General features: G+C 51.2%; 2 protein-coding genes across 2 annotated transcripts in view; one reads left to right on the top strand and one right to left on the bottom strand.

Moving 5' to 3' along the window:
* LOC138733954 (AT-rich interactive domain-containing protein 1A-like) overlaps positions 1 to 23362 on the bottom strand; it is a 777561-nt gene that overhangs the window by 240692 nt on the left and 513507 nt on the right. The window lies entirely within an intron of this gene.
* Positions 1 to 23362, top strand: part of LOC138733960 (AT-rich interactive domain-containing protein 1A-like) — a 505727-nt gene that overhangs the window by 173173 nt on the left and 309192 nt on the right. The window lies entirely within an intron of this gene.

Genomic DNA, 23362 nt, shown 5'->3' with positions numbered 1-23362 from the left:
ACAGTAATGACATTCATTTAAGAATGTTATTTCTCATGGAAAATGGCTTTGAATTTTTACTTATTTTACTTATTGCTAAACAGTGAGTGAACTGGAGGACTGTAATGCATTTTTCTACTTGATTTTTAGAAAGAAGATAGACTCAGAGGTGTCAGAAATACTGCACACTCAGGGAATTTCTGAATATGTTAACACACAACTCAGACAGAGACTGGTTTTTAAGATATTTAACAGATCATTCTGACAAACAAGAAGTTACTGAGTTGAAATTCAGATATGTATCCAAAGCAGAAACCTACAACAGATATGTGGTAAAGCAAACAGAACTTACTGGACTATTGTAATTTGTGTAAAATTCACACAAAGTATGTTATCATTATACAGACAATGTTTGTGCAAACAGAACACATTGCTGTGTCAGTTATGAAGGTTTTAAATATGTGTTGAGCTACTTGGACAGAAATCCATTCTTGAATTGCAGACAAAAAGCAAAAAGAAAAAGAAACAAAACAAAAAAACCCAGAGACGCTGACACGTGTGCAAAGGAAACGTGACTAAGCGAGGTGCTCATCCAATCAGTAATCTACTGTAGTTACAGAGAAAACATGACATATAGATCCAATTTGACAAAGTAAGACAGTGTCACTTAAGGTAGTACTTAGGACTGCCAATACTGAATATTATTTTTTTTCATATGCAAAATTTAAAATCAAGTGCAACTTGGAGTGACAGGACTGAAAATACAAAGGAAATAGGGAAAAAGAATTACAAATCTCATTTGAAATACTCAGAATTAGGCTGCACTCCAATTCTAGTATTCAAGAGTATTCAAGAAGCAAAATACAAATACTGATCCAAAGATTGGTTTGGGAACTTCTAGCCACCCTTAGCAAGAGAAAAACATGCATTTACTTTTCAAATACTTGAGTAAATATTGTCTCATATTTCTCTAAAGTACAAGAACACATGCATCTGTCTCACAAATCTAAGCGAGGGGAATTTAGCCATTAATTTGGGATGGGTTGACTTCAGGGAAAAGTCAGGTGAGTTTTGGTATATCTTCACAGAATAATTAAAAATTGTGTTATCCCAATATACATCTTCTCTCATGAAATTTCTCAGCAACTCGGTACTGGCATGACACGTCACATGGCTGTTGCGCACTTTAATCTGCCTCCAGTAGCTGGCGAAGAAAGACTCCAGATTAGCCATAAAGTGCTGGGGTGCATATATAGCTTCTGCTTTACAGATGTACTGCATGCAAGATGGCTCATCAGGCTGAGGCAGTCATGAATTTAAGTTGGATATTTCATACTAAAACCACCGAAGATGCTTTTGCCATGAGCATCTGTACATACCTAAAAGCCCAATGTTTCTTCTCCAGCCTAATTTAAAACATACATAACTGAATCCAATTCACAGAAATACATTTTGGAGGAGTAGTAAGGGTACTACTGTAAAAGAAAGGGATTGACAAAGACATTAATTGCCACATTGAAAGAATCTCCCCTCACATCATAAATTCACATTCTGGATTGCAAGGTCCAGAAGAACAGAACTGGAGTTTGCACTTGGATAACGTTATCACGTTACCTCATTCAGACTTGCAGGTGTTAAGACTAGAAAAATTTTGGAGCCTTGTGACAAGAATTACAAAACAGAAGTAAGCAGAGCATCTCTAGGTGGGTATGGGAAGAAAGAAACGTCTCCATCCCATCTGGAGGCAGATTCTGCCAGGCATCATTCCAAATGACTGCACGTGCAGGGGAGTGAAAATAAAATATTGTCCGATTAAGATCTGTGCTTCGGGCCAGACCGAGATACAGAGATCTGATGGAAAGGTGGCAGAATCCCATGACGCTATTGAACTTTTTTGGTTTTTCTCAAACTAGCACCTTAAACATATGTGGTTGCTGGACAGCAGGACATGGCATTCAACTTCTTCTCTACAACCCTACCTCCCAAATCAGAGCCAAAAAGCCTAGAACCAGGGCAATAAAGCGTTACAACACAAAAAGCAATTTTCTACTCATTTTGTTTTCTAATTTAGTTTTGTCCTTTTCCAGCTAAGTTAGATTCCTTGGAGCAAAACCAGTAACGCTCTAAGGATAATCAGAAGAGAGTCCTGTAGTCCTGGCCATAGAGCTGTGTCAGTACACGAACAGGAGCCCAAGCGCTGCAAGTCCCCCAGCAGGCAGAGTGCTAACCCACGGTCCTAGGGTGGGAACAAGCATGTGTCGGGGTAGGGGCAGAGTTCAGGGCTAGTTTGTTTTCTTGTCAATATCTACACGGCTAAAATAACAGAAAAAACAACCCCAAGCACAAACAAACAAACAAACAAACAAAGAACCAAACAAAAGCCCACAAAAAGAATACCTGGAAACAGAACATCTGTTCCAGATTGAAATGTTCAAACCTGCGGTCATGTCCTAAAGTTATTGACAGGCCAGCCGTACAACACAGGTAGATCTTTACTGCCTTTTTGGCAGATGCTGCACTTACGTTCTTCTTAATTTGCACTTGTTACATAGTTCTGACAGCTAAATGCCATTGAAATCTTAAGAGACGTGCACCTTTACATTCTTTTCGCAAGCTTCAGCACAAGGCATAAACCCACCTTCTGCACATGTCCAAACAGCTGGGAACATCCACCCTGAGGAAGACTTTGCTAGCATAGATCCATGTTTAGTTTGAACGATCACAACCTCAAACATGGTTCAAGAAGATAAAAAGCCATTCCTGCCTCAACCTGCTTTCAGTGCAGTTCAGGTCACATTCAGGTTCATCGTGATGGCACCTGAAATCCTGCAGCTACTAAATATCGACAGAAGATGCTGCTGCCCTAAGTGTTCCATCAGAGGAGCAGATGAGTCCCAAGTCCTGACAGGACGTTACTGAAAGCAGACCGTATCAAAATACCCTCTAACCACCCGCATGCTCAAGCTCAGGAATGTCTGTGTGGCAGAAAAGATAAGCCAAGACAAACATCCCTTTTTGCGTCATATTTTAAGGCACATCTGATTATAAAAAAGCATACATTATTTAAGAAAAGGGAAAAAATACATGTGTATGCATACCTGCTGTCAAATACACAAACACAAGTAGAAATACATGCTATGAGATATTTAGATCCAAATCACCCCTTTCCACTCACACTTTTTAAGCAATCGTGTTTTTCCCTCAGTTTGTACCCAATGCAACAGAATCAGAAGTAAAATGTCATGATTGCCGTAACGTGGGTTTTGAAATACTGGAGCCAGCTCCTAACCTTTCTCTGAGGAAATCCTTCCAGCGCCCTGGAGGTCCCAGCTGGAAGCTGTGGATACTTTTGAAGATGACAGGATGCCAGGCAATGGATAAAACACTGACATCTGTTCATCTAATTAATCCAACCCCCCTGACAGTAATCCAGATGGGCAGAACACAGAGTGATTTTGGGGGACAGGAGAATAAAAACCCTAGTACTCCTGAACCACAGATTTCAAACGGCTTTTAGCTTTGCTGCTTTTATACGAGTAAGCTGTTTCCATATGAACCAGCTCGTTAGCAGGTCCCAGCTGCTCCATTAACCAGTACGGGGAGATTTGGTATCACCCTAAGAAAACAATAAACTGCTACAGAAAGAGCTTTCTGGACCAACGGAGCAGCCTCACTGGCCTCTTCCAGAAGGAAACCTACCTCTCAGACTTCTCCGCAGGAAGGTTTAAAGCATTACAAAGTTCACAGCAGAGTTGAATATGTACATAAATACACGTTCAGATGTATTCACTAAAGCAAGAATGACTAAAAATAAGCTTACTACACAGTTGAGGCTGCAGTGGTCAGGCTCTGTTCTAAAAAGCAAAAAACCAGTTCCATCTGCAATGCCTTTGATAGTTCACTAATTAATGATCAAAACGCATGTGCTTCAGCATCATTTTATGCTTTTATATGGATATCTTATTCCATTATAATTATCACAGACCATAGAAGTCTATCAGGGCCAATCATTTCTTAATGCAATTAAATTCCCAGGGGAACAATATGAAGTAGTTTATATTGGTGAAATCTAGGAGAGCTTATAACCAAATGGGAGCCTGCTAGTCTACTGCAATTATTCCAAACTAGAAAAGTAAAACAAACTGCATGAATTTTTAACAGATTTTCTGGAATACTTGAATTAAAACAATCAGTAGGTGTCAGAAGTTGCAATATGAGCTCATCTTCAGACTCCTCCTACATCCTCTAGCACTCACCTCTTCGGGGAAAGGATTATGCAGCCGCCTTCTCCTCCTGGATGAAATCCCCCACTCTCAAAAGAGCTCTCGGGACTATTCGTCTGCTTCCCAGTCCTGTTAACACAACACCTTTAACTCTTGCTCTTTCACAACGCCATGACAATTCCTATTAAAACGAGCCTTGAAAACCACTCCTCTACAACGCAAATAATTATTAGTTCTTTCACCCAAAGATATTAACATGAAGATTGGAGCAGAGAAACAATAAGAAGTCTCTAGGGATGGATTCTATCTACATACATCTTACCCTGTTCTTTTAGTCATTTTTAGAACACCTCCATCCCGGAGCTGGTAAAACAAATTATTCTCTTTCCCATTCTTTCACTCCCTCTCTGCTGACATCCTGACGGTGATGCTTTTCTTTCTCTGCCCACACAAGAACCTTTCAGGCTTTAGTATGCTCTTTACCCCAAGACCTGCTTAAGAAAAGCGATACATAGCACGCTGATGGGGGCCAGAACGTGATTTATTTCCCATTTCATGGTTTCCCCCGAGGACCCAAGTAATCACTGTGAGAACATCTCGTCGCTGCCACTGTTTTAGTTCCATTTGCTCCCCCTCGTAAGAGCCATGTTTGATTTAACATCTTGCATTTATCCAAGATAATACTGAGGTGTTCTAAAAAATGTTGAATTTTGAGAAATAAATCTTCAGCACATCAATCTACATTGGGCAGCAGTTTGCACAGCTCTTTCCAAACAACACACAGTTCCACTATTCCTTACATCATTTGCTTGTCTAAGCATTTTGTAGTTCCATTGAATAAAGCCCAGTACCTGTTATGACGTACAAGGCTAACTTCATAAAGGAACTTCAAAGACAACTTAGTCCTAAAGAAGATATCTTACCTCTTCTTAACAAACACAGACCTAAGAAAATTGTCTGTAGAAGAAGAAAAGGCAGATTAAGGAAACACCAGCCAGCATTAGCTGAAGTGAATAGCCTCTTTCTCCAGGCACCTACGCCAAGTGCAGAAAGCAGCACACCTCTGCTGGGATATTTTCACCAGGGAAGATTTTATAGCAGGAGTTCAGGAGAGCAGGGGCAGACAGTGGGCACTTGGAGCCAGGAGAGCTTCGCTGCTGTCAGCTGCCAAGCGGGAACAGAGTAGGAGAATCACCAGAGAGGTGGAGCAGAAAAAGGTTGGCTTCAATAGAACTCAGCCTTCTCTGATTGTTCCTATGAATTACAGAAGAGAAATATCATAACAGTAAATCATGACTGGCAGTGAACTATTTTCCTAAGTACACTGAAGAGCACAGAATATAAGAATTTCTTCTTGCGTCAATATTCCACGGCAATAGCTTTTCTCCCGAGGCTTAGAGAAATCCTTCCTCCTCTAATCCTGTTTTCCAGTGACAACTTAAGAACTGAAATGGCAACAATTACCCCTTTCTAGTGCTAATTAACAAATTGCCAAGATTTCGTGAGTGGCCCCCCCCCCTGCCCCACAGACCCCCCCTGCCCCATAGATCCCCCCCCCCCAGCCCCACGGATGCCCCCTAAGTGACCGCCCCCCCCCTTCTTAGACCTTCAGCCTCCTTCTCGCCTTCGTCTTCGCCTTCGATGCCTTCGTCACCTGCCGAGCCAAGACGGCACCCGCCGGGGGGCAGGGTGGGTGTGGGGGGGGATCTATGGGGCAGGGAGGGGTCTATGGGGCAGAGGGAGGGATCTATGGGGCACAGAGAGGGATCTATGGGGCACACCACCCCCTTTCTCCCCCAGATGCCGACTCCTCCTGAGGCGACGGCCCTGCCCCACGGCGCTGCCCCATAACCAGCCACCCCCCACCCCCCCGCCCAGCCCCATAAGTGTGGGGCGAGCGTCAAGATCTCAAAGCTTCTCCGCGGTCGTGGTCTGTGTGGGGATCTATGGGGCTGGGGAGGGATCTATGGGGCAGAGGGAGGGATCTATGGGGCAGAGAGGAGGGATCTATGGGGCAGAGAGGAGGGATCTATGGGGCAGGGGGCTCGCAGGCCGCCGTCTGCCCCCCAATTAAGAGCCCGGGAGCCACTTGTGGGGCAGAGGCCTTTATTGGGGGGCGCCTTCCTCCTCCTCCTCCTCCTCCTCGTCCTCTTCTGCTTGGGGGCTGCGGTAGCCCCAGAGGCGCACGGTGCCGTCCCACTGTGGGGCAGAGCCAGAGGGCCTGCCCCACACATCCCAGCCCTGCCCCATAGATCCTCCCCCTGCCCCATAGGGACCCATAGAACCCAATAGAACCCAATGGGGACCCATAGAACTCAATAGGGACCCATAGAACCCAATAGGGACCCCAATAGGGACCCATAGAACCCAATGGGGACCCCATAGAACCCAATGGGGACCCACAGAACCCAATGGGGACCCAATAGAACCCAATGGGGTCCCATAGAACCCTATGGGGACCCCATAGAACCCAATAGAACCCAATGGGGACCCAATAGAGACCCATAGAACCCAATGGGGACCCCAATAGGGACCCATAGAACCCAATGGGGACCCATAGAACCCAATGGGGACCCCATAGAACCCAATGGGGACCCACAGAACCCAATGGGGACCCATAGAGACCCCAATAGGGACCCATAGAACCCAACAGAACTCAATGGGGACCCATAGAACCCAATGGGGACCCTACAGAGCCCAATGGGGACCCAATAGAACCCAATGGGGACCCAATAGAACCCAATGGGGACCCACAGAACCTAATGGGGACCCATAGAACCCAATAGGAACCAATAGAACCTAATAGGGAACACATAGAACCCAATGGGGACTCAATGGGGACCCATAGAAGCCAATAGGGACCCATAGAACCCAATGGGGACCCATAGACCCCAACGGAGACCCATAGAACCCAATGGAGACCCATAGAACCCAATGGAGACCCCATAGAACCCAATGGAGACCCCATAGAGACCCCAATGGGGACCCATAGAAACCCCAATAGGAACCCCATAGAACCCAATGGGGACCCATATAACCCTATAGAACACAATGGGGACCCATAGAACCCTATAGAACACAATGGGGACCCAATAAAGACCCATAGAACCCAATGGGGACCCCAATAGGGACACATAGAAACCAATGGGGACCCATAGAACCCAATAGGGACCCAATGGGGACCCCATAGAACCCAATGGGGACCCCATAGAACCCAACGGAAAGCACCGGAAGCCGATGGGGCCCCCCAGCTGCCCCTTAGCTGCCCCATGGCGCCCCCCCAGGTGCGCACCGAGGCGCTGGCGAGGCGCCAGGGCTGGGGTCCCCAGCAGACGTCGCGCACGCAGCCACGGTGCCGGCTGAGCCGCCGCAGCACCCGCCCCGTCAGCACGTCGTACACTGCGGGGGGGGGGCCGGGGGGGGAACGAGGGGGTCAGGGGGTGCCCTCTGCCCCATAGATCCACCCCCTGGACCCATAGAGACCCACCCGGACCCATAGAGACACGCCCCCCCCACCCCTCCATTTTATGCCTTTGCTGCGCTGCGGTCACGTCCTCTGCCCCATAGATTCCCTCCCTCTGCCCCATAGATCCCTCCTTCTGCCCCACAGACCCCTCTTCTGCCCCATAGATCCCTCCCTCTGACCCATAGATCCAATCTGTGACCCATAGACCCCTCTCTTTGCCCCACAGATCCCTCTCTCTGCCCCATAGAACCCTCCCTGCCCCATAGAACCCTCTGTCTGCCCCATAGACCCCTCCCTGCCCCATAGACCCCTCTCTCTGCCCCATAGATCCCTCTCTCTGCCCCACAGACCCCTCTCTCTGCCCCACAGACCCCTCCCTCTGCCCCACAGACCCCTCCCTCTGCCCCACAGACCCTCTCTCTCTGCCCCACAGACCCTCTCTCTCTGCCCCACAGACCCCTCTCTCTGCCCCATAGACCCCTCTCTCTGCCCCATAGATCCATCCTTGTGCCCCATAGATTCAATCTCTGCCCCATAGACCCCTCTCTCTGCCCCATAGACCCCTCTCTCTGCCCCATAGACCCCTCCCTCTGCCCCACAGACCCCTCCCTCTGCCCCACAGACCCCTCTCTCTGCCCCACAGACCCCTCTTCTGCCCCACAGACCCCTCTTCTGCCCCATAGATCCCTCCCTCTGACCCATAGATCCAATCTGTGACCCACAGACCCCCCTCTCTGCCCCACAGATCCCTCTCTCTGCCCCATAGAACCCTCCCTGCCCCATAGAACCCTCTGTCTGCCCCATAGAACCCTCTGTCTGCCCCATAGACCCCTCCCTGCCCCATAGACCCCTCCCTGCCCCATAGACCCCTCTCTCTGCCCCATAGATCCCTCCCTCTGCCCCACAGACCCCTCCCTCTGCCCCACAGACCCCTCCCTCTGCCCCACAGACCCCTCTCTCTGCCCCACAGACCCCTCTCTCTGCCCCATAGATCCCTCCTTGTGCCCCATAGACCCTCTCTCTGCCCCATAGACCCCTCCTTGTGCCCCATAGACCCTCTCTCTGCCCCATAGATCCCTCCCTCTGCCCCACAGACCCCTCCCTCTGCCCCACAGACCCCTCCCTGCCCCATAGATCCCTCCCTCTGCTCCATAGACCCCTCCCTCTGCCCCACAGATCCCTCCCTCTGCCCCACAGATCCCTCCCTCTGCCCCATAGACCCCTCCCTGCCCCATAGATCCCTCTCTCTGCCCCACAGACCTCTCTCTCTGCCCCACAGACCCCTCTCTCTGCCCCACAGATCCATCCTTGTGCCCCATAGATTCAATCTCTGCCCCATAGATTCCTCCCTCTGCCCCATAGACCCCTCCCTCTGCCCCATAGATCCCTTCCTCTGCCCCATAGATCCCCCCTCACCCCCTTTTCCCGCGCTTTCCCCTTCCCGCCCCCGTCGCTCCCCGATGACGTCAAACCCCCCGCGTCGCTCACCGATGACGCCTCCCGAGGCGCACCCCGCCCCCAGCGCGCGCCCCCCGGCGGGCGCCAGGCGGCAGCGCAGCAGCGTGTGCAGCACCACGTGACCCCGGAACGTCTGCAGCGACGGGTCCCCCGGAAGCGCCGCCGCCGCCGCTGGGGGGTGACGTCATCACGTAAAAAAGGGGGCGTGGCCACGCACGCGCGCGCGCGCCCCCCCCCCCGCGCGCGGCCGCCATGGCAACAAAAAGGGCGGGAAAGGCGAGGCGGGAAATGGAGCGTGAGGAGAGGGGGCGTTAATTAAAGGTAATTAAAGGTAATTAAAGGGGAATGGGGCGGTTGTTGAGGTAATTAAAGGGGTAAATAGGGGGATAGAGGCGGGATATGGGGTAATTAGGGGTGATTAAGGGCGAATTGAGAGGTTATGGGGGTAATTGGGGGGGAAAAGGGGTAATAGAGGTTTAATGAAGGGGTAATTAGTGGTAAATTGAGAGGTTATGGGGGTAATTAAGGTGTCATCAGGGTAAATAGGGGTGAATCCCAGTCCCCCCTTTCCCCCTCCCAGTTCATCCCAGTTCCCCCTTTCCCCTCCCCAGTGACTCCTTTCCCCCTCCCAGTGCCTCCCAGTGCCTCCCAATCCCCGCCCAGTGTCTCCCAGTCCCCTTCCCAGTGCCTCCCAGTCCCCCCATTCCCCCTCCCAGTTCATCCCAGTCCCCCTCATTCCCCCCCAGTCCACCCTTTCCCCCTCCCAGTGCCTCCCAGTGCCTCCCAATCCCCGCCCAGTGTCTCCCAGTCCCCTCTTTCCCCCTCCCAGTTCTTCCCAATCCCCTCCCAGTTCTTCCCAATCCCCTCCCAGTCCCCCCTTTCCCCCTCCCAGTTCATCCCAGTCCCCCCCAATCCCCTCCCAGTCCCCTCCCAGTTCATCCCAGTCCCCCCTTTCCCCCTCCCAGTCCCCTCCCAGTTCATCCCAGTCCCCTCTTTCCCTCTCCCAGTTCATCCCAGTCCCTCCCAGTCCCCCCTTTCCCCCTCCCAGTTCATCCCAGTCCCCCCTTTCCCCCTCCCAGTGCCTCCCAATCCCCTCCCAGTTCAACCCAGTCCCCCCCAATCCCCTCCCAGTGCCTCCCAATCCCCCCTTTCCCCCTCCCAGTTCATCCCAGTGCCCCCCAATCCCCTCCCAGTGCCTCCCAATCCCTCCCAGTGCTCCCAGTGCGTACGGGGGGGGCGCCTCCTCCCAGCGATAGTCCCAGCTCTGGGTGGCCACAGCCCTCCTGGCGGCGGCCACGGCCCCGTCCCCCGCCGGGCGCCTCAGGTCCCACAGCTTCGCCGTCTGGTCCTTGGAGTTGGACACCAGGTGCCGCCCGTCGCCCTTGGTGGGGGGGGACACAAACCAGTATAAACCAGTACAAACCAGTATAAACCCCCTTCACCCCACCCCCCAGGCCCCAAATCCCAGTCCCGAGCTCCCAGTTGCCTCCCCGAGGCCCCTGAAAACCATCCCACCCCCGCTCCTCCCACCCCAGTTGCCTCCCAGTAGCTCCCAGTTCAGCCCAGTCCCCTCGCTCCCCCCGCCCAGTGCCTCCCAGTCCCTCCATACCCCCTCCCAGTGCCCCCAGTTCCCCTCCCAGTTCATCCCAGCACCCTCCTAGGGCCCCCAGTTGCCCCCTCCCCCCCTCCCATTCCCCCTCCCATTCCCCCTCCCAGTGGCCGCATTCCCCCTCCCAGTGCTCCCAGTGCCCCCATTCCCCTCCCAGTCCCCCCAGTTCTGCTCCCAGTGCCCCTCCCAGTGCCCCCCAATCCCCTCCCAGTGACCCCAGTCCCTCCCAGTGCCCCCAATCCCCCTCCCAGTCCCTCCCAGTGCCCCCCAGTCCCTCCCAGCGCTCCCAGTCCCCCTCCCAGTCCCCCTCCCAGTCCCCCTCCCAGTCCCCCTCCCAGTCCCCCTCCCAGTGTCCTCCCAGTGTCCTCCTTCCCCCTCCCAGTGCCCCCCAATCCCCTCCCAGTGCCACTCCCAGTGCTCCCAGTCCCCCCCAGTGCTCCCCAATCCCCTCCCAGTCCCTCCCAGTGCCCCCCCTCACCGGGCTGTGGATGAAGGTGACCCCCCCACGGTGCCCGGCCAGGCGGCAGACGGGGCGGTGGCTGCGGTGGCCAAGGCTCCGTCGGTCCCAGAGCCGCACCAGCCCGTCGTCCCCCCTGCTCAGCACCAGCTGCCCCCCCGCGTCCGCCAGCGCCACCGCGTTCACGTCCGCCTCGTGCACCTCCACCTGACCCCCCCAGTAAGCACCAGTTCACACCAGTTCACCCCAGTCCCCCATAACTACCTCCCAGTCACCCCCAGTCCCCCTCCCAGTGCTCCCAGTAGCTCCTACAGCATCTCCCAGGCTTCTGAAGACCATCCCGCCGTGGGTTCCTCCTCCCTCTCCCCCTCCCAGTAGCTCCCAGTTGCTCCCAGTTCACCCCAGCGCCCCGTAACTACCTCCCAGTCACCCCCAATCCCCCTCCCAGTGCTCCCAGTAGCTCCTACAGCATCTCCCAAGCTTCTGAAGACCATCCCACCACGGGTTCCTCCTCCCTATCTCCCTCCCAGTAGCTCCCAGTTGCTCCCAGTTCAGCCCAGTCCACCCCAGTGCCCCATAACTACCTCCCAGTCCCCCTCCCAGTGCTCCCAGTTCCCCCCCAGGCATCTCCAGACCTTCTGGCCACCATCCCAGTTCCACCATCTCCACATTCTTTGCGTCTTCTCCCCCCCCGAATTCCCAGATTTTGCTTCAAAATTCACCGTTTTCTCCCCGAATTCCCTGATTTCCCCTCCAAATTCCCCATTTCCCCTCCAAATTCCCCATTTCCCCTCCAAATTCCCCATTTCCCCTCCAAATTCCCCATTTCCCCTCCAAATTCCCCATTTCCCCCCCAAATTTCCCCATTTCCCCCCCAAATTTCCCCATTTCCCCCCCAAATTCCCCAATTTCCCCCCAAATTTCCCAATTTCCCCACAAATTTCCCCATTTTCTCCCCCAAATCCACATTTTCCTCGCAAATTCCCCAATTTCCCCCCCAAATCTCCCCATTTCCCCCCCAAATTTCCCCATTTTCCCCCAAATTTCCCAATTTCCCCACAAATTTCCCCATTTTCTCCCCAAAATCCCCATTTTCCTCGCAAATTCCCCAATTTTCCCTCCAATTTCCCCATTTTCCCTCCAATTTCCCCATTTTCCCTCCAATTTCCCCATTTTCCCCCCAAATTTCCCCATTTTCTCCCCCAGATTTCCCCATTTTTCCAAATTCCTCATTTTTCTCCCCAAATTTCCCCATTTCCCCCCAAATTTTCTCCAATTTCATCCCAAATTCCCAAATTTTCCCCCTCAAATATCCCCATTTTCCACCCAAATTCCCCATTTTCCACCCAACTTCCCATTTTCATCCCAAACTCCCCAAATTTCCCCCAAATTCCTCAATTTCCCCCCCAAAACTCCCCAAATTTCCCCCCAATTTTGCAATTTTCCCCCTAATTCCCCAAATTTTTCTTGCCAAACCAGAAGGATGGATGCTGACAGGGTTATGGGGAGTCCTGAAAGAGCAAGGTTGTCTTTGAGTTTTTGTTGCGGCGAATGAAGCAAACGGGGGCAGCTTGTATAAAAGTTTTGGAATTCCCACCCCAGAAAGTCCTTAGTTTGTTTTGGCCTGAAGGAGAAACCTCATCCCTTCTCTGGGCAACTTCTTTTCATCTGGCTGTGGAATGGGAATTGTTTTACTCTTGGTATTTTGCACTCTTTGGAAAACGCTTTTGCTTCTCCAGCTGTGTTTCACTTGGGTTCCTCTCTGCTTTCAAGCCTTAAAGTGTCTTGGCAATGGCAGGAAGGGGTATAACCGACTGCAGCCAAATTCCTGATCCAGGTTTAACTTCCAAAGGTGTTCTCGTCTTGGATCTAAACCCATCTAAAATGGGTTTAACGAAACTGGATTTTGTGGGGAGGGGAGAAGGGTGAGGCTGCAGGGTTTGGCTGGTGCAGAAGGAGCCCTCCTGTGCATATCCCCAGCAGCGTGGGGTATTTCTGTGTTTGCTTGCCTCTTCCTTTCTTAAGCCAGGTAGGTTCTGAATTTGGGTACTCAGGAGGCTGTTGGGGGAGCACCGTTTGGATCCTCCATTCTTCCAAAGTGGTCACTTCAGCTTGTGTGCTCTTGGAGTGGAATAAAGTTGAGCTCTGTCAGCTGCGTCCCCTGACCTGGAAATAATCGCTGCAACAGGCAGAAACACAGCAGAGAGCTGAGAGTGCTGCCGAGGGAGGGGCAGCCCAGGAAAGGAACCCTTTCTTGATATTATTTGAGCTCAAAACTGATCATTCTGGCTATCTGTTTTGGGAGAGGGGAAAAGAACCTTTTCGAGTTGAACTTGCTGGTCACTTCAGGCTCCTTGTAACTATTTTTTATTTCCGTTTTCCATGTCGGAATGCTTCTGTTTGGTTTGCATTTTGCCTTTTGAGCTTGTCTTATTGCTTGCCTGGAGAGGGAGTAGAGCTGTGTGCATTTCAGAGCAGGGTGGCTGCACGCTGGGTGCCCGGGCATCACCAGGGATGTGCAGAGAAATGCCCTGGGGAGCCCAGGACCTGGAACACTGGGATTAGCAGGATCAGTGAATGGTGTTTTATGCTGATAGGAAGGTGTTTATCCCAAATTATGCCAATATTGGGAGTTGGAAATATTTTCTTCCTGGCCAAGGCTTCTCTGCCAGCGCTTTTCATTGTATGTGCAATACTGACCATCACTTCTGTGTGGTTGCTTGGGAAGGCTGTGTGTGTGTTTGTTCTAATTCTTAATTTTACTAATAATTTCTCCAGTGGCGAAGGGCTCGGATTGCCGCTTGCAAAATCACCCTCACCTTCCAGCCACCCCATTGACGTGTTTCACACTGCAACCTGTTTCTCTGGGTTGCGCAGCTATTTGTCCATGTGGCAATTTTCTCTCCTCCCGCCCCTTCGTCTGGGTTTGAACGGAGCTTAATCCGCCCCGGTGCTCCAGGAGGAAACTCCCCACCCCGTGCCACAGCTCCTGAGCCCAATCCAGGCTGCGCGGAGCCCTCTGCCTCCGATCAGCATCCCTTTCAAGATGATGCCGCGTGGAGCTGCCGATGCAGCCTCGCAGGAGCCTGTGCTGGCAGCGCGTTGCGCTGCGCTCGATGCCGGGCTCGATTCCTGTTTCTATTCTGGTCTCGAGCTGCTCAGCTCTGCTTCCTGCCTGCACGCCTCGCACACATTCCCCTAACCCCCAGCCTTTCGTTTCCTTAGGAGCGATGTCTGATACGGAGACTACTGAAAAAGAAGATGGCGACCTCCGTGTGGAGGTGGGCAGCAGGGACGCCTGGCAGCTTGCTCGGGAGCGGACGGGCTCGTTTTCTTTTGAGCCTGGCCGGCGTGAGAAGGCGGGTCAGTGTTTAATCAGGAAATTGCTGTAGGGTGACCAGTTCTGGTCTGGGATCCTGAACAATAGCCGTGTGCCCCGTCACACGCATCCCCTGCGCTGCCGCAGCCTGGGAATACGGAGCCACTCCCTGCGCCATGGCTGCTGAAGCACGCGCCTCAGTGGTGACCCTCGCTCTTGAGCAGCTCGTTGTTGTAGAGCAGGGAAATCAGTTTGGCCCTTCCTTTTTGCTGCTCACTTGGTGTCATTGGAGACACTTGAAATGGTGCGGAAGCCTCTTGTCAGTCTGTCGGGCACACTAACCTCGACCTCTTCCCTTTCCATTCAAACTTAACCTGCCAGAGGTCCTGCACCATGTGAGGGAGGGAAAGCCCGTGGTGGTGTGACCTTCAGCTACTGCGTGGGGCAGTCGCAGGGGAAAACAAAGGTGTTTAACTTCAGCTGACAGCACTTCATGTGTGTTAAACGCTGCCACACCTGAGCTTTTGGTTCATGGGAATCATTTTCCTTTTGGCGGGCTGGATTGACTCGTCTTGGAGACGTGCACGATCATAAATGCCCTGGAGAAAACTGCTTCCACATGAAGCTCAAATGTGGGACAGGACAGGGGCCCAGGGCTTGGCTGCTCTGCTCCCTCCTGCAGCGGCTGCGCGGCTCGGATGGGCCGGTGCCTGCGCCCTTGTGGGTCCAAAGTTCATGCCGTGATTTCAAACAAGGCCGGGTAATTGGAGGAGGAGCTGTGTCACTGGGTTTGGTTATGGTTTTGAATAGGATTTTACATGAGAAAATAGAAATGTGTATTGAAAGGAGAAGGGAGCAAGCGGGGCGAAAAAGGAGAAGGGGGAGAAGGGGCCGAAAAAGGAGAAGGGGGAGAAGGGGGCAACTTTTAGGAATTGACTGTTCTGGCACCCTGGCCCAAGGGGTAGCACTGGGCATACATCAATGTCTGGCATGGGCCAGGTTTCCATGGTTATGCTACCCCTTCCTCTGCGCTGAGGAAGGGTGAAAGGAGAATTCCCTTAGTTCTTTCCTAATGTGTTTGCAGTTTCTCCATGCTCCCTGGGTCAGCAGGTGCATTTTTGCAAGCAGATCCTTGCACACAAACGTTTTTTTCCAGAGCCACCCCAGCTGGCAGTGTCCAGGGTCTCAGCTGTAGCCCCTCAGCTTGCTCCATCACTGCATCCCTGCTTTGGGAGGACTTTGGAAAGGAGCTGCCAGCTTTCAGCTCTCTCCCTAGCAGCTTTTTCCAGCGAAAGGACTGCCAGATCCATCAGGCAGGAGCACTTGGGCCCAGTCTGGGCTGTGCAGAGCCCTCTGCCACTGCCGCCAGTTAATTTCTGGTACCTTCGAAACCTTATTCTCTCCTAAAATCTTTCCTCCTTCTGCTTATTTCAGGAATTCTGTCACTCGGTTGTTTCAAAGAGGCAGGTAACAATACCAAAAGCTGAATTGTCTCAAAATCCCAAGCGTTGCACTGAGCAGACGCCTGTCTAAGTTTGTGATTATTCAGCCTCTTGCCTTTGCTCCGGTACTTTGCCCACCCAAGCTGCTGTGGTTGGCATGGTGGCACCATCACATGCCGAGATAACTCAACGCTTTGGAGTCTAAATTGAACATGTTGGAGATGAAAGTGCCTTCCAGAGGAAGCACTGCTGGGGAGTTGGAAGATCCTTATGGCTGGCAAAAAGAGGGGAGCTTCCTGCCTCTTGGGTGATGTAGCATTGCGAAGGGGCTGGAGTTTGTCCTCAGAGTGAAGCGGGGTACTTAAAAACCTTTAGAAGGAAGAGAAAAGCTCTTTAATAAATAAGTGACTGTAGTCTGTCGTCTCAGACCCACGCTAGTCCCTCACAGGCACTTTCCTTTCCAAGGCCTGATACCTGAGCAGCCTTCCTGATGGATGCGATCGACTCTTTGATCCTGTTCTCCTCAGGTGTCCCTACCACGCTCCCAAAACGTGGTGCTACTGAGGGCACCCAGAGAGTGCAGGGATAGGACAAGGGGGAATGGTTTTCAGCTGGACAAGGGAAAACTGAGGTGAGATCTTAGGAAGAAATATTTTCCTGTGAGGGTGGGGAGGCCCTGGCCCAGGTTATCTGGATAAGTGGTTGCTGCCCCATCCCTGGAGGGGTTCAAGGCCAGGTTGGATGGGGCTTGGAGCCCCTAATCCAGTGGGAGGTGTCCCTGTCCATGGCAGGGGTGGAACTGGATGGGCTTTGAGTTCCCTTCCGACCCAAACTATCCCATGACTCTGTGCTGCTGTGATGTTGCTGCTCATTGTGCCTTGGGTCTTCCCTGCCTCTTCCCTGCAACTTAGTTTAGGGTCAGCGTTCCTGTTGAAGCCTCAGGGTTTACCCTTTCAGGTGCCAACACCACTGCTTGGTGGGCAGGCCAACATTTGGAATCGTAGAATGCTTTGGATTGGAAGGGACCTTGACAGGTCATCTAGTTTACATCTAGTTTACACCCCTTCTGAAGCTCCTGCTTGGAACACTGAGTTGCATCTGTATTTAGATAACCCTAGGAGTGCTTTTTAGAAGCCAGGCATCTTTCAGAGGGTTAATGATAACTCTTTTCTGGGGAGTTTTGCTGCTGCATCTCCCAGGGTCCTGCAGAAGACCTCGGCGCTCCATGTTCTCCAAGTGGGAACGCCAGCCTTCCACAGGCTGGATTTTCCCTTCAGCGACATCTTGTTCTGTGGATGAATCACGTTGCTCCGTCTGTGCTTAGTGCTGCAACCACAGCGCTTGAATCTCTCCTCTGCACCGAGCGAGAGTACAGAATCTTTCAGTGTTCGGAGCGGGAGGAGAGCCCCCTTCCCCCCGCTTTTTATTTTAAATTTTATTTGGAGGGGAAGCGATGGAGGAGAGCGGCACAGGGCAGGAGCAGGAGATGTGATTAAAGCTTGTGCCGAGCGGATCTGTGGGAGTGGAGTATCGACCTCTGAAAAATCAATGGCTGCTGCGGTAGCAGAGCTGGCTGTTCTGCAAGGTCTCCTCTTGCAGGAAGGTAGTAACGCCAGCAGCGCTTCCTTCTGCCGTCCTCCCTTTTCATCCTGTACCTGCTTTCTGCCAAGCAACCAGACTCATCTCGGTTTACTGAGATGGGTTAGAACAGCAGCTTATTTTTGCAGTCAGAGTGAAATTTCTGGTGTGCCGCTCGGCCCCTCCTCCCAGCAGCCTCCTTCCCAAACGCTCTTTTTCCTGCAGTGCAGCTACAGCCGGGAGCTTCCACCAGGCAAAGCTATGAATGTATATGTTATTTCATAAAGCACAGAAGTGTCCTGTGCAGCAGTGATCTCCTTCCTCAGCACAAGAAGCACATGGGTCTATTAGAGTGAGTCCAGAGGAAGCCATGGAGATGATCCGAGGGCTGGAGAGCCTGCCGTACAAGGACAGGCTGGGAGAGTTCGGGTTGTTCAGCCTGGAGGAGAGAAAGCTTTGGGGAGACCTTAGAGCGGCTTCCAGCGCTGAAAGGAGCTCCAGGGAAGCTAGGGAGGGTCTCTTGATCACGGAGGGCAGGGATAGGACGAGGGGGAAGAGTTTTGGGCTGCAAGAGGGGAGATTGAGATGAGATCTCAGAAAGAAATGTTTTGCTGTGAGGGTGGGGAGGCCCTGGCCCAGGTTATCTGGATAAGTGGTTGCTGCCCCATCCCTGGAGGGGTTGAAGGCCAGGCTGGATGGGACTTGGAGCCCCTGATCCAGTGGGAGGTGTCCCTGCCCGTGGCAGGGGTTGAACTGGATGGGCTTTGAAGTCCCTTCCAACTCAAAGCATTCCATGATCTGTGGAAATGTCAGGTCAGCTTTGCCAGGTGCTGCCTTGGATGAGAAGTTTGGTGCGGACAGAGCATGGCAAGATCTCCAGGTCTCTTTGTGTTTATCTCTAAAGTGTTTTGTGAAGCATGAGATGCAAGATTCTGTTTTCTGTGCCTTAGAAGGAGAAACAGGTCTACCCGTTTCCCCAAAATTGCTGCCAGTCAGCTGTGTAATTTGTGATAGAGGAGATTGAGGTATTTTGGGTGTGGAAATAAAGGGGAAGGAAAGGACAAGCTTGTGATTTCCAAGTGTTGATAGTTCTTGAATTAAGTGGAAAAGAAACTGCAGTGAAAATGAAATTGTAATAGAAAGTAGGTGTTTCAATTAGTCAGAGGCAATGAAGCAGCTTTTTTCCCTTTCAGAAAGAATGAGGGAATAAATTTAGCTATTGTTCTCTGGTTTTGCTTGTGAGCGCCTGTATGGAAACAACCGGCCTTATGGAATTTCTAAGCTCTGCCGCATGCTCGTCTCCTGATCATCATTTCCTTGAGTGCTATCTAGTGATCTGACAGCGTCGTCCGGCTCCTTCCCTCGCCATCCACTCTTAGGCTGGAGATCATAGAATCCTAGAATCTACAGGTTGGAAGAGACCCACCGGATGATGGAGTCCAACCATTCCCATCAATCACTAAACCATGTCCCTCAGCACCTTGTCCACCCGTCCCTTAAACCCCTCCAGGGAAGGTGACTCAACCCCCTCCCTGGGCAGCCTCTGCCAGTGCCCAGTGACCCTTTCTGTGAAAATGTCCAGCCTGACCCTCCCCTGGTGGAGCTTGAGGCCATTCCCTCTCATCCTGTCCCCTGTCCCTTGGGAGAAGAGCCCAGCTCCCTCCTCTCCACAACCTCCTTTCAGGTAGTTGGAGAGAGCAATGAGGTCTCCCCTCAGCCTCCTCTTCTCCAATGAGCAGGGAAGGCTGCAAACCCCAGCGAGGAGATCCCTTTGCTTTCTGGTCAGTCTTCCCACTGTTGAGGCTCGGTGGGCTGGGCTGGAGCGGAGCCTTCAATCCCTTCTCCTCGAAGGTTTTGATGTGAAGTATTTCTTGTTGTTTCATCCCTGTTTAACAAACCAGCTGCTATCACATAGCAAACTGGTGGTTCCTCTTTTCATAGAAAAGAAACGTGGCGGTTTCCAGCATCAGGCTCCCTTGGGCTGGTCATGCCAGGACTTGCAACCCTTTCCCTGAGGCGGAAGAACTCCCTGCCTCCTCCGTTGGGTACCGGATTGTGTGATTCCAGGCATGGTTTTTGTTGTGGTGTGAACAGGAGGCGTTAGCTGCTGAGTCCCTGTTTGTCAGCAGCACTGACAAACCCGTGCTGGCATCAGCCAGCGCTGGGCAACCAATCGCAGCTGGAACGATTATCGTTTCAGGGTCCCCGTGGGCTTCCGCTATCAGGTCACATCCCAAAGTAACACTGGGCAGTATTTCAAGGGAAGAAACTCAGGCTTTGGGGCTGCAGCCAGCCGGGAGTGTGAGATTCTGTGTGAAATAGTTGGAATCCCTCCAGCATTTTTGATCTGCAAATGAGCAATAAAATGCATAGAAACCACATTGGAAACACGTGAGGAAATTCTCCAGCCCCTGACGTTTCCTTCAAGTTGGCAGAGTTACGGCTGTGGAGCCTCACCTCCCGGCTCGGCTCGATTGGCTGCGCTGGCGGGAGGAGGGGAGAGGAGAGCCCTTCTCCTGGGGCCACCGTCTAGTTCCAGGTCCCCTCCTGATGCTCTGTGGGAGGCAAATAAAACCTTGCTGGCCCTCTCCTCTTGGGCTCGATCCAGAACCTGCTGCCGGCAGCGGGACTCCATGACTTCAATGAGATTTGCTCTATTTGAAAGGCTTCTCTGTTTCTCTACAGACCATTTTATGGGTAGCCTTGAGTTCTATTTCCCCTCTTGAGTAGATGGGAGCTGGATGGCACCCGTCAGGTTTGGTTAAAAACTCTACTCTGTGCCTTGACGGTCGGCATCCTGGGAAAATTACTTGATAGATGGGGAAAAAAATGACTTGATAGGTTGAAAAGAGTCCCTTATGGATGTGCTGGTTGCTTTTAGGTGTTCCAGTCCTGGCTTCTCACCTTCCCCTTGCATCAGTCTCGCTTCCAAGAAACTTAGTCCTGCTGGATAACACTTGGTAAACGCTGCTGTGCTGGCATCTTTGCTGGGAAATGGCTTTATTGTTTGAATGTGTAAAACTTACTGATCTTTAGAGGTGAAAGTCACTTCACCAGTTGATTTTGATGGTCCTGTTTGTGATCTCAGAGCTGAAAGGCTGGTGTCTTCCTGGGTACGAGGTCCATGATGGTGCGCTAGCAAGGCAGGGATCCCTCGCTTACACGTCTAAAGCAACCCTATATTAACCTGCTTAATTAAACCAGCGTTTTTAAATGACTCGCAGTACTTAGGTTAAGCCTTGATGCATAGGTGAAGTTGACGAGATCAGCTTTAAAGGTCGTTAGCTGGTGGGTTAGGAGGTAATTTTCAAACTGTTTTTAACATTGTTTGGCTTCACATCTTGCAGATCTTTTCCTGCCTGGCGTTACTAAGCTGTATCCCCTCGTTCTGCCTGGTTCATGTATGAATATTCCTGGTTCCAGTGACCCCTCTCAGATCCTGGAGGCAAACCTTCTCCTTTGCCTCTCGGAGAAGCAGGCTGCTCACTCCTGCTAATGGAAGGGGATATTCACGTTTCACCTTGCACCGTTGCTGTGTATCTGTCCTTTCAGGCTTATATTTTCTTTGGTGTACATTTATATTGTGTTTTTTCCTCTGAGCATAGAAATAGCTCATCTCTGTAGCTTTGGGCTCTGCCCCTCTGGGCTTGAGGATTTGATAGCTCTGAAATGCCACGAGCTCTTGGGGCGGGGATTTTAAAATCTCCTGCAAAGGGGTTTGGCCTCCAGCTTTGTTTCAGTGATGATGAAAACCGCATTTGGCGATTCAGACTAAAAATACCTTAATGTGTTTAAGGGAAATACTGTTTTTTACTGTCTCATCTTAGCTTGGACTGAATTGGCTTCTGGACATTCTGATCCCTTCACTACTCAGAGGGGAGCTGAGAGGTGGGTCTCACACCGGAGGCAGAATTAGGTGCAGCGAGTCCCAGGGAGAGCAGCGTTTTGCTCTCGGTTGTTTGTGTTGGTTGATGCTTTTTAATGCAAAATGTTGAAAATACTGTCTTTTTACTCCCACTTCCAGTGGTTTCCATGGGAGGAATGTGGGTTTTGTCAAAGTTGACCAGGAGGAAAAGAAAACAAGGAGCTGCGTAAATGAGCAACGTTTTTGATGTTACAATGGAAGGCAGTGAAAATTGCAAGAGATCTTAGATGCTATTTTTAGGCTTTTTAGGCAGTTTTTTAGCCTTCATTGAAATAAAACAAAGGGGTTTTTTCCAGGAAGGTAATGTTTGAACAAATCTACCTCCAAGATAGCTGTGCAGGAAGTGATCTCTAACAGAGGCAGTAATGGAGAGGAGGAAGGACGGGCGATGTGCTAAGTCACCCCACTGACAGACTGGCATTTTCAGCTCAAACGTAGCATTTGCCGGTGTTTGTAGAAGCATTTTGATCAACTGTTAAAATAGACAAGATGGTTCTGCTGCAACCAACAACAGAATGTGATGCAGCTGGTACCCCCCATTTGTCCTTCCCAATGTCACTGTCCAACCTCCCCTCTCCACCAGGGGAGATTTAGGCTGGACATTAGGAAAAAATTCTTCACAGAAAGGGTCATTGGGCACTGGCAGAGGCTGCCCAGGGAGGGGGTTGATTCACCTTCCCTGGAGGTGTTTAAGGCACGGGTGGACGAGGTGCTAAGGGACATGGTTTAGTGTTTGATAGGAATGGTTGGACTCGATGATCCAGTGGGTCTCTTCCAACCTGGTGATTCTATGATTCTAAGTGTGATGAGGCGTTTGGGTCATATTTTATTCTTCGGTAACTCCAGTTCTCCACTTTCTAGGATGTGGTGAGCCTAGATGCTGGGGACGTGCTGCCAGAGCCTTTTCCCACATCACCTGGCAGGCAGGTGTTGCAGAGCGATAGGGCTCTTCTGCAGGCTGAGTTTGCGGTATCTTGTATCCCGAGTCCTCCTGTGCTGCACAGAGCTGGGAAAATGCTATCCCAACTGCTGCTAAACAAGGCATCATCGAGTCAGTGTAAACAAGACTGGGGTGTCCAAGCTATTTATCAGTTGGCTCGGCCTTTCTGCTTGGTGTTTAAATGATGTTGGCTCTGGTCATGCTGGTCGGCTGGATTCTGTGTGGAGGGATTTGATCTGAAATTCAGGGCTCAGTCCGGAATGGTTTGGATCTGAGGTTGGTCACTCTGAAAGACTTAGGAAGGACGGGTGAAGTCCTGAGAAGCTTTGGTCTCCCACTTCTTCATCCTTTGAATCTCTGGCAAAGATTTCATTGCATCACTGGAGTAGTTGTGATTTCCCAGCTTTCCATTCAAGTTCTCGACTGCTGCCTCTGTCTTGACTAAGCCTGAACTGCTGCTGAACCTTATTATTGCGCGTGTTGGATCTGCACATCATCATCTGGGAAGTATCCCTGGTTTTCGAGACTTCCCGGATGATATTTGGTGCCATCGCTTTGCAGTTGCTGCTGTGACAGTTTGAGGTTTTAACTTCCGTAAGTTTTTTTATGCTTTTCTACTTCAGGGTGGATACACATGATAGGAAAGGTGTTTTCTAGCCTTGCCCCGGTGAAACGCTGAACTTGATAGGCTGATACTGCAATTGCTAATTTTTGCTGTCTTTGAAGAAAAGGAAGTGGGAACCCTGAAAAGTACTTTATGGTTTTCTTTTAAATCTCTGTTTCATTTGGTTTTATCCATCGCCAGTGAGTAGTTTCCCAGCTCATCTGAGGTTTATGAATTAATTATGGTGAGGCACGAGTTTTCTGTCTTTCAGAGGCTGAGCCATGTTTTGCTTCCAAGCCATCATCACGTGGACAGTCTCCTCTGTTTGCAGTTCTCTGTGTATCGTTGATGCATTCTTTAAT

Source organism: Phaenicophaeus curvirostris, unplaced genomic scaffold, assembly GCF_032191515.1.
Source record: "Phaenicophaeus curvirostris isolate KB17595 unplaced genomic scaffold, BPBGC_Pcur_1.0 scaffold_50, whole genome shotgun sequence".
NCBI classification, from domain to species: Eukaryota; Metazoa; Chordata; class Aves; order Cuculiformes; family Cuculidae; genus Phaenicophaeus; species Phaenicophaeus curvirostris.
The sequence above is the reverse complement of the archived record's forward strand: the minus strand, read 5'-3'. Positions and strand labels throughout refer to the sequence as shown.